Source organism: Lutjanus erythropterus, chromosome 11 (genome assembly GCF_056507025.1).
Source record: "Lutjanus erythropterus isolate fLutEry1 chromosome 11, fLutEry1.hap2, whole genome shotgun sequence".
NCBI classification, from domain to species: Eukaryota; Metazoa; Chordata; class Actinopteri; order Lutjaniformes; family Lutjanidae; genus Lutjanus; species Lutjanus erythropterus.
The window spans coordinates 5,337,624-5,348,656 of NC_139327.1; positions in this window are offsets into that span (position 1 = coordinate 5,337,624).

Genomic DNA, 11,033 nt, shown 5'->3' on the forward strand with positions numbered 1-11,033 from the left:
CTGAGTTCTCTCCTTGAATTCTGCGTTGAGGTTTACACAGTTTAACTCAGCCAGACACTGGGTAAACATGGCGGCGTTTCACTGATCTTCATGTGAATAAAGCCGTGCCTCTCCCCTCTTTAACCCCTCTCACTCATGTTAGTTAGTTAGGTGCTTTTTTCTCTCCGTTTGTTGACTCCTCGACTGAGGGTGCAGCCTGCTCTGTCGGCCCCCCGGCCAGATTTACTGTGATTACACGGAGCAGTGTTTACTTTTCCCAGCGTACTTAGCTCGCTGTTTCTTTTATTCATATTAATTCAGTCCCCTCTTTCTCTCTCCAGGGCTCTTTTCATCCATTCCTCCTCTGGTGGCTTTTACTCCAAGGGTCTGCCATCCAGATAGGCTCTGATTCACTGTATGTTGAGATTATGGACGTATAAATTTATCTATTTAAAGCCCAGTTTAGTCTGAAGGTGAACAAATTTGTTTTTATCCCAAACAATGTGGCATGTGGTTTAACTTTTACTCATATGGAGGGTGTAGGAGTCAAAAACAGAAAATAAGTTACTTTGATTCACTTTCACAGAGTTTTCAAACACTTCAGAAAGAATATGATAAAGATATATAAATATAATAATAATATATATAAGTAAATCTTCTTATTCCATGTTTTAAAGCATGACTGTCTATATATGGCCAAGCTGTTCGCTGACCTTCATTACACACATATTATCTTGATTTGTGGGCTCTATTAAATTACAGGCTTATTCCGATTACCTTGTGAAACTCACTGTGACTCATAACAGAAAAATTTAAATATGTGCTGTGGTTCGGCTCCTGTTTGAAATGTCCGACCACCGCAGTCATTGTAAAACACTCTGGGACAAATCCATATTTTCAGGGGGTTTTGATTTTTACTCTTCAATTTTGCTGCAAAAATATGTTTTAAAAGATCAGAACTCCTGGCTGTTAAACCTTGAAACTTGCCAACCTCCTACTGATTAAGTTTTTATTGAATGTAGATGTATTACAAAGCTGTTCAGAATTTTCATTTCACAGCTCAGTCGTGGTGAGCAGCTATTTTATTTTTTTAAAGTTGCTCAGAGTTCTCTCAAAGTTCACATTTTTAAACCATAATTCATATTCAGCTTTGATTCAGAAGGACTACAGAGTTGAAATGTTCTGGTTGAGACACATCTGATAGCAACAAAATTTAATGAATTTGTCAAAAATAGAAAACTTACCAGTGTTTGCGCAGTATTCCTGCCATTTATAAACCAGGAAGTGAGACAGGGTAGGGTATAGCTAACTCTGTCTATGCCTGATTAAATCATGTTGACACAACTTTAAAGACCTAACATTTTCATAAAAAATCAATTTTAAAAAATAATAATAATGATTTACTTATAGCACATTGTTATACTACTGTATGTCATCAGTAGGTATTGTTAATTTTATATTTTGAAGGCTTTTAAGACATTTTTAAATTGTTTGAAGTTGTAAATTCTTCTGTAACAAGGTTATTTTCTGGCACAGAGCAAATTTCGAAATTAAAATAGCAAACCAAAGCAAACCAAAACATTTTATATATGACATATATTTCATATACATAAATCCTTAAAGAATAATGTTTTGTGTTGTTGAGTGTTGATATTAATATTTTTTTAAAGATATTTTTTGTTGGACGTGATTTATCCCAATTCTCAAGAAAGAGTTTGAAACAAATAAAATGATGGCATTTAAACTGAAATATTGCAATTACATGTTGACATATTCTTTATTTCTATTAAATTTAAATTATCTATTTAAAAATAGATATTTACTATAGATATAAGATATGATATGATACAATGCATATTTTTTGTCAGTATATACTGAAATTCATTTTGCATCCTTAGGATCTATTCAAGACATTTCCTCACAGATTAAACAGACAGTTACACATCTGACATTTTACATAATTCAAAATACTTTCAAGATTCAAGATTTTTATTGTCTCACTGTTATACAAGGACAAACATGTAAAAAACTTTTGCTGTGAAGCTCCACTAAGGAGTAAGTTAAGTAGGAAAATAGAACAATAATAATAAAATATATACAGTGTAGAATAAAATAAAATTAGCAAATGTAAAATGTGTATTTGCTAAATTACATACAATAAGTAAAAATACTCAGCAGTTTTTGTAGTACTCACTATGGACACAATAAGTAACAAATAGATATAGCAGCAACATCATAAGGAGTCATAACAGTTAAACATATATTATGTCCTCTAAGTTCAGATGTGAGTTAGAAACACGCTGTTTTTGGTTCAGTAACAGGACAGACTGATGTGTAAAAGAATTCCTCAGCCTGTTGTGTTTAAATGGTGGGACTCTGAATCGCCTGCAGGAGGGCAGAAGTCGCTAATCTCCATTTAAAAGTAATTTGCCGATTGTTTCTGGTTAATACTAAATGTGTTCCAGAATTTGTTTTTTAAGTGTTATATAATCTGTCATAGTAGTATAATGATTTAAAATAAAGGCAAAGCTTGGTTTGATTTGTTTTGATCTGATTCTTTTGGAAACAATCTGCAAGTCCAAATATTCAAGAGACAAAACAACAAGAAAACAAAAGACACATGGGGGCGGACATGCAGAGAGGAACGGCTGAAAATAACATGCAATACAACAAGCTGTAAACAGTATCAAACCCATATAACATGTTATGTATAAAAATGATGGATGACACAGGATGAAAGGATGAAAAATAATTTCCAAGAGACAGTTCAAACAAAATAAGAAATATTTTCCTGTAATGCTATTTATCCATCTAGATCAGAGGTTCCCAAATGTTGTGCCGGGGGACACTGGTGTGCTGTATAACTACTATACGAAAAGTTATGATTGAGTATTAATGAACTATATCAGAATTTAATATGCAATCATTTCCCAAAACAGAGACTAATTCTATACCCTAAAAAATTTCCTTTACAAATAGTGGGAATTAGAGTGCGACACATTGAAATGGCCCCGATTTCACCTTTTCTTAATATATTTTGTCAAAGTTTCAACTGAAGTCTTGTTTTATTTTGTTAATAAATATTTCATGACTATGCTTAACATAGTTATATAGTTGTTTCTCAAATTTTATTCACCATTAGTAAATTGAAATAACTCTTTACAGACTGTGTTATGGGCACAATTTTGCATGGATATGTTTCATGTTGTTTTTCATGTGAGTTGCAGAGTTTTGGAAATATTGGTTGTTGTGATGTCTGTCTCCTCTCCAGTATAATGAAACAGATGGCACTCTGTTCGTGGTGCTCATACAGCCAAAGATAAATTTGACAAACTCAACAGCAATGTCTGTTTCCGCTAATCTCGACCCGGTCAGTCAGTACAATCCACAGGCCTTAATGTGAGCAGGAACTATTTTCTTTCTACCAGACTACACCTGCCGACCGCAGCACCACGCTGGCTGACTCAGTGGTGTTGAAGTAACTGCTCGGCTAAGGAGGACGCCATTAATGCTTATGTCACAGACACAAGCCTCTCACCCATGAGGAGATGCACACTTTGATCTATGTGGTGATACGGTTGGTGGGTCTAAGATAAGATATGATAAATTTTATTGATCCCACACTGGAGAAATGTTACAGCATCTTAAAAAGTACAAGTAGCAATGATACAAAAGAATTAAAAAATATAAAATATAAAATTCTGAATTTGTCAAAATTATACACTCAGGACTATATACATTATATACACTTCCACAGATATACAGAGATGTTTGGATATATGGACAGATGTATGGGTATATATGTACAGTGTACAGTGATGGGTCAAAGTATAAATACTCCTGGTCAAATATTACTCAACTACAAGTGAAAGTTGCTCAGTCAAAATTTTATGAGTAAATACTAGAGCACTTGCTTTTAAAAAATACTTCAGTATTCAAAAGTACAAATTACAAAGTACATTTGTTAATATCAGTACATGCTGTATTGTTTTCATGATGCATTTACAGAAGCTTGTATCTCTCTGAAACCATCTAATGATGCACTGACCTGCCTGTAGAACCACTCTGCTACACAAAGTCTATAGAAACACCTATAAAAACTTCAGCAGAGAAATTCAGTCAAAAACATTTTCTGATGTAACTGTATTAAAATCACTGCATTAAATTAGATTGAAGCCGACTGTAAGGAGTTCTTTAAGTCTCTTAAATAACTGAGATTTCTTTCTGTCTTCAGAGGCAGTATATACATGAATTATGTGGTATTTTTCACCCCAATGAAAACAATCCAACATTAAAAGCTACCTGGAATTATTATTTTTCTAATTATAATAACATCTTGAGATTTAATTTAGTCTTCCTCCTGCTGTCATCATTACTGAGTTTTGTTTCAATGAAAGAGGGAGAGTTTGCTTGTTCTTGTTACAGAGCGTCTGGATGGTGTATTTCTACTTTTACATCAGTCCCAGTTGAGAGCGGGTACTGTGATTGGTTTCCTTCTGTGAGGAACACAGCGTGTGACCAATTTATTTTAGAAAAGAAAAAACAGCAACAGCTGACTTTAAAGCTCTGCTTAGACTAAAAGTAACAAGTAACGACAACCTTCCTAAAATATAGTGGAGTGAAAGTCTGAAGTTTACAAAAACAACAAAGACTCAAGTACAGATACTTAAAAAATGTACTTGATTACTGTATATGCATAACTGTGCAGGATAATTGCACACAAGTTCACACAGTGTGTAGCATTAGAATTAAGAGAGAAAACAATGTAAATAGTGTTACCTTGTGAAGGCACATTGCACAGAGAACTAGAATGGATTGCACACAATATTAACAGCAAAAATTTCACAGTGATGATTTACAATTGTATATATATATATATATATATATATATATATATATATATATATATATATATATATATATATATAGCACAGAAAATGATTTAACAGTGTAAATATACAATATATTCACAAGATAATTGCCCATTAGAGATGTGAAGACTTAACAGTATGTATAAAGAGAGTATATGAGAATATGTTCTGCCAAATGGTAATGCATATATGTCATATATGTCATATGCAAATATTGTCAAGTATGATATGCAAACTGTTACAGAGAAGAGTGCAAATAAGTCGAATGCTGATGTTGTAAGTGATGTAACAGACACGTAACAGTGCTACATTAAGTCATGCTAGTATTAAAGTCTGCTAAAGAAATGCACTTTGAGCACCATGAGTGCAATCTACTTCATTATATTCCAGAGAAGACATCTCTACAGCTGATGTCTCCAAATCTCTGCAACTCACACCAAAACTGCCTCGATGGATGAATGGCACTAGAGGCTGGAGAAGAAATATGTATTTTTGATTTTGGGGTGAACTGTCTCTTTAAATCTTTATTTGTATCCACTGAGGGTCTTTGGCCAAATGAGTTTCCGACTAAACACTGTAAACTCACTGTCTGCTCCTCCTCAGTCATCCACTGGTGTGTCTTTATCTGGAAAGGTGCCTGTGGGTGCACACACGCACACACGCACACACACACACACACACACACAGAGAGAGAGAGAGAGACACTCACTCACACACACAGACCAAAACAAAAAATGGCTTTTAACAGCACATACTGCTGCTGGGCTCCTATTTAAAGGCTGGAGGGTGGGGGCGGGGGTGTTGCCCACAAAAGTCCATTTACAGTACGGGTCAGTACATCTGAAAGCCTTTACCACTGCAGCCAAATTCTTTGTCTCCCTCATTCACAGCCAGTTACCTCCACCACCGGCTGCACAAAGGCAATTGGTATTATATTGTCCGGGCTGACATTAACCCCTGATATTTTCACTGCTCTCCATTAAACTCCTCTTTTCCTTCTCTATTACTGGGCAATTCCCACAGAGCGAGGGGTCACACCAACCCCGCAGAGACGCTCAGATACTTTGTGACAAAGAGAGAAAAGAAACAGAAAGCGCAGCGGCGATTAGTTCCGTTTTTTTGTCGTCTTTACTTTTGTTTAGTTTTCCTTTCGGACACAATGGTCTTTAACAGCCCGGATGAGGGCCGCTCTTAAGCGGTTTTCTACCTGATCCCCGCCAAAACGGCAGCCCATTCAATCCCATTTTCCACACAGTCACTCTTCCTCTCCGCCGCGGCTTTGAGAGATGGAGGAATGTGGAGCAAATTAATGCTAACAACGGGTTCATACTGTCACATGAAGTGTTGTCTCATTGTGTGGACTTTAAAGTGAGATATTTCAGGGGGGTTAGACGGAGGTCAGCTGAATAGTTGCACATCTTAATGATAACAATGGTTGCTCGGAGGGTCAGCGTTTCCAGACTGACTTCTGGCCCTATCTAATCTGCAGACGCCTGATGAAATTACTCCATGGTATTGGTGTGTGGCAATGAATTTATCAACTTGATTCCAACATTTACATAAGCACGATTTTGTGAAAATAGTAAATTCCTAGACAGGGCTTAAATTGACAGAAGATGACAAGGGTCGATAAGTAATTTCGTGAGACATATCACAGATTTTAGAGGGTCAGGAGTTCAGCTGACTATCAGAAGTGCTTTAAACATTCCAGCGAGTATCTGACATGTTCAAAATACACTATTTTAAAAGACGTTGTGGCAGGGGTTCCCAGACTTTCTCAGCTCTGGACCCAAAAGAGAAATTTGGGGGACTGTCTGGGGACACAAACTTACAAAAATACATCTTGAATTGCCATAGCGTGTACAAACAAATGAATTTTGTTACTGTATGTATGCAAATCAAATTTGCTGAGTGTAAAAATGTTTCACTATCTCATAACAAACCTGCTTTGTCCACCGAAACTTGAGGGCTTTTAATTTGAAATGGGCACAGGTGTGGAGTAAGTAATGTGTGAAGTAAGGGATAATCAATAAATACTTTGAAGCACAATGTTGAGGCAAAAAACCATGAAAAACTCCATGAAGTGACTTCAAACCATTTTAATGCACACCTACAAGTTGATTATCCTGATTATACCATGGTCACTTGCTAACAATATGAAATAAAAGCATTTGCAGATTTGTTTGGTGAAAGTTTTGCACTCAAAATCAAAAATTATCAAGCAAGAGCTTACCGTTACTGTTATGACAAGGAATAATTTTAGTCCCTTTTACAACCAAACTCAGCTCCGCAGTTGACAAATAACCGCTTTCTAACTAGAAAGAACTTCTGAAAGATATGCATCTGACAGCCAATCAGCAATACAGCAAGCAGATCTGACCAAACAATCTGATTGGTCAACTAGACTTTTAGAATATGCTCAAATCAGCATGACAGCACACCGTGCTCATCACTAAAACTGTTATTCTGCTACTTAATCCATGGTGTTGTTAGACTGCTGATGGACCAATCTGTGAATACAGGTACATGCTGTCTTTGTGTGCAGCAAACATGAGAGCAAACCTCAATGAAAATGTTGTCTTTGAAAGGCTGAATGGCAACAAATGTAGCCCGAAGCAGAATATTTTGTTAGCTAAAACATGTTGTGAATTATTCAGTTTGAGAAATCCAAAAATCTCCAGACAGCATCGGCGTTAGCTCATACTTTCTGTTGCTAGGTCGTTACTAAGGGAAGTAAACTAGTTTTCATTACATAGGAGTCTACTATCGTGGCTGATTATTATCCAGTTATTAGTCAGGCCCCATTTGTTAACAGGGAAACAGAGATAACACAAGCAAGTTTTTTGTTTATTTATATTGAGACCAAATTTTCCCACAATATGAATACTTTTTCATTTTGTCTTTTGGTTTGTTGGTAAGTGTTATATAATATAGTCTGCAAATAGGAGTGGATCATAATTTCCCATCATGCCTACACTGAGCAGAGTGTTGAGTGTTATCTTCCAAAATGTTACTTTTTTGTCATGACCTTGGGGTCCTCAATAGCACCTTTTCATCCAGTGGTAGTTCAGACTCTGGCTGAGACACCTCTGTTTGAGGACAGTGTGCAACAGTCATGGAGGAAGTATCCTTTTCTTGAACATACTCCCAATAAAAGTTCTGCATAGAAAATGTTACTTAAGTAAAAGTAGCAAATGTGCATTTGTACTCAAAGTATCAAAAGTAAAAATGCCTCATGTGCGTGTTTATAGTATGCCCAGTGATATACTATACATACTAGTACATCTTATTTCTCATGTATTAATGTTTCAGTAGAATTTTGTGGTGGGTAAAGGGATAGTTCAGGCAAAAATGAAAATTCAGTCATTATCTACTCACCCTTATGGTGATTGAAGGTCTGGTTTATGTTTTTTAGTCCACAAAACACTGCTGGAGTTTCACAGGAAAACAGTGTTGCAGAATCTCCCAGACAATGGAAGTGAATGGTGACCAGTTTTCAAATGGAAAAAAACAACAACCAAAAAAACAAACATAAATGCCTCCATACTGCTCGTCTGGTGTAATCCAAGTCTCCTAAAGTCCCACAGTTCAGACAGTGTGCACGTGAACGTGGCTCCAAGCTCAGGATCTACAGTGAAGATTGAGGCTAAAAACATGGTGTAAATGATCTTTCGAGTCAACTTGGCATGTTGGGGCTTTAGAAGACTTGGATTACATCAGACGAGCAGTTGCTGTTGTTGTTTTTGCTCACCATTCACTTCCATTGTTTGGGAGACTCTTCAACACTGTTTTCCTGTGAAACTCCAGCAGTGTTTTGTGGAATAAAAAACTAAACCTGACCTTCAATTAGTATGAGGAGGGAGTAGACAATGACTGAATTTTCATTTTTGGGTGAACTATCCCTTTAAGGTGGAGCTAAGTTTGACTGTTTATCACAGGGCTGCAGCTAATTATTGAATTTAATTTTGTCCATTCAATAGTCCTCGAAATTATTCTGTCTACTGAAAGTTAAAAGGAACAACAGCAGAAAATTGTTTTTTTTTTTCTTTCTTTCTTTTTGCTAATTGACAAATCAACTAAATTGTTTAAGCTCAAATTTTATATATTGTTTTTAAAAGTATATTAATATTAAGTGACAGTAGCTGCTAGATAAATGTGAAGTAATAAAGGTACAATATTTCCCTCTGAAATGGAGTAGAGGTACAAAGTGTCTGGAAATACTTAAGTATTCATACTTCAAATTTGTACTTAAGTATAGTACTTGAGTAAATGTACTCAGTCATGTTCCACCACTGGTGCACAGCTCCTCAATCAGCACGTGAGGCTTCACGTTTGTGTAGCAGTGAACCCAGTGACAGACAGCAGTGGGTGGACTCACACAAACACAGCCCGTTCTCTCCTACTACCAGGCTGAGGAATGCCAGTGACTGGAGAGTCCTTGAGGCTGTCGACGGACAGGCCTGTGTGCAGAGCAGAGCGCCACATCCTCCCTGCCCCCAAAACAAAAGACTACACAGCCAGGTTCTGTTTCCAGACTCATCAAATCTTTATGCATGCATCGCCTTTGGTTCTCCGTTAGCGGTTTGTGTGTCCAGGGTGTTGGCTTTGGATGTAATTGCTCCTCATGACCTGAAATAAACAGACCTAATCAACTCTTTTTATGTTTTAATCCAAAAAAACAAGTCCTGCATCATTAAATGGCCACTAACATCTTAACGCCTGGTGATAATGTTCCCCTCGGCCTTGTTTTTCCAGAGTTGCTCTGGCGCTTTCTGTGTGCGTCCACAGGCCGGGGTCAACAAGTGTTACAGCCTCAGTGAGTGTGCAGCCTGGTGCTGCGATGTATCATGTGAGCTCACAGCATGGGCCCTACATCTTCCACAGCTATTTCTGTCAGTGTAAAATCATGAGAACCACTTTAACCAACACAAGGCTGGCCAGAGGGTAATATCTCGGCTCGACACCGCGCCAAGTATGTTCTCTCAGACAGGCCAGCGGTCTGAACATATTAAGTGAGTTCAAAATAAATTACCCCTCTCATTCTTTTTTTTTGTTTTGTTTTTTTTTTTAGTTAGATTTGATGTTTGTCATTTGGAGGTCTGGCTCACAGACTGATGAGTGTTAAAGCCGTGACAGGAGTGACAAAAATCCCTTTGTAATGGCCTTTGTGAGGAGGTGGAATGTCCAAACAAACACTTTCCCAGGGTTTGGGTGATTCAGAGAGCGATCCCAATAGGCTGTCAGGTTGAACCTTGCAACTCATTACAGACTGTGCCGAGCTGATTTACAATCACAGCGGGCTATAAGTTGTGGTAAACTGCTATTTTATAACACTTGGATTTGCAGTGAAGTACACTAAATGTTGCTTAGTTTCAAAATAATTAGGCTTGGATGTTATGGAAGTGTCTGTGCCTAAATTCTCTGAAATGAGTTACACAGTATCACAAGCGTTTCCAGACTTTTGTGACCAGGGTGGCCCAAGTGAGGAGCAAATATCTACTTTAATTACTAACATTACAGTGTCTTACAATTTCTTACATTCCTGTGTTTAAAAATATCATTTTAAATATAAATTGTCCTACTAATCACAACACAACAGAGTGGCACCATAAAAATTGAATAAAAAAACTTCCATATTTAATTGTTTAAGTCCTTCAAAAGAAATTGTACCTCCAGCATACATTAATTATTAATTATGAAGTAAATTTAACTAGTAAATAATTAAAAGAAGGCTACATACAAAAGAAATCAATGCACATTTAAAAATACTCAAATAGCTGGTTCAAACCAGCGTTTATCTTAATTGAGATTTATGTAAATCTTTTGTGAGTTTTACTCACACTTGAGTCTTTATTATAATTTTTGACAGTTTACATTATTCACTTTATTTAAAAATGTTCATCCTTTATCCTTCAGTAAAGTTATTTTAAAATTGGGTAGTGAGGATCATATATAAGCTAATTACCTCTCGTTGTTACATCTATACTGGGGCAACAACTGAACTCTTTGTATTTGACAGTAATTCACATTATCCGTGTTTGTGTGAATGCATAAGTCATTACTGATGCGTTATTATTGTTTATCAGACACTGATCATTTTTATTACCTGATAAAACAGACTTTTTATGTATTACTGAGGTCTTCTGCTGAATTATGTGTCATGTTTCACTCAGTTACTGAGTT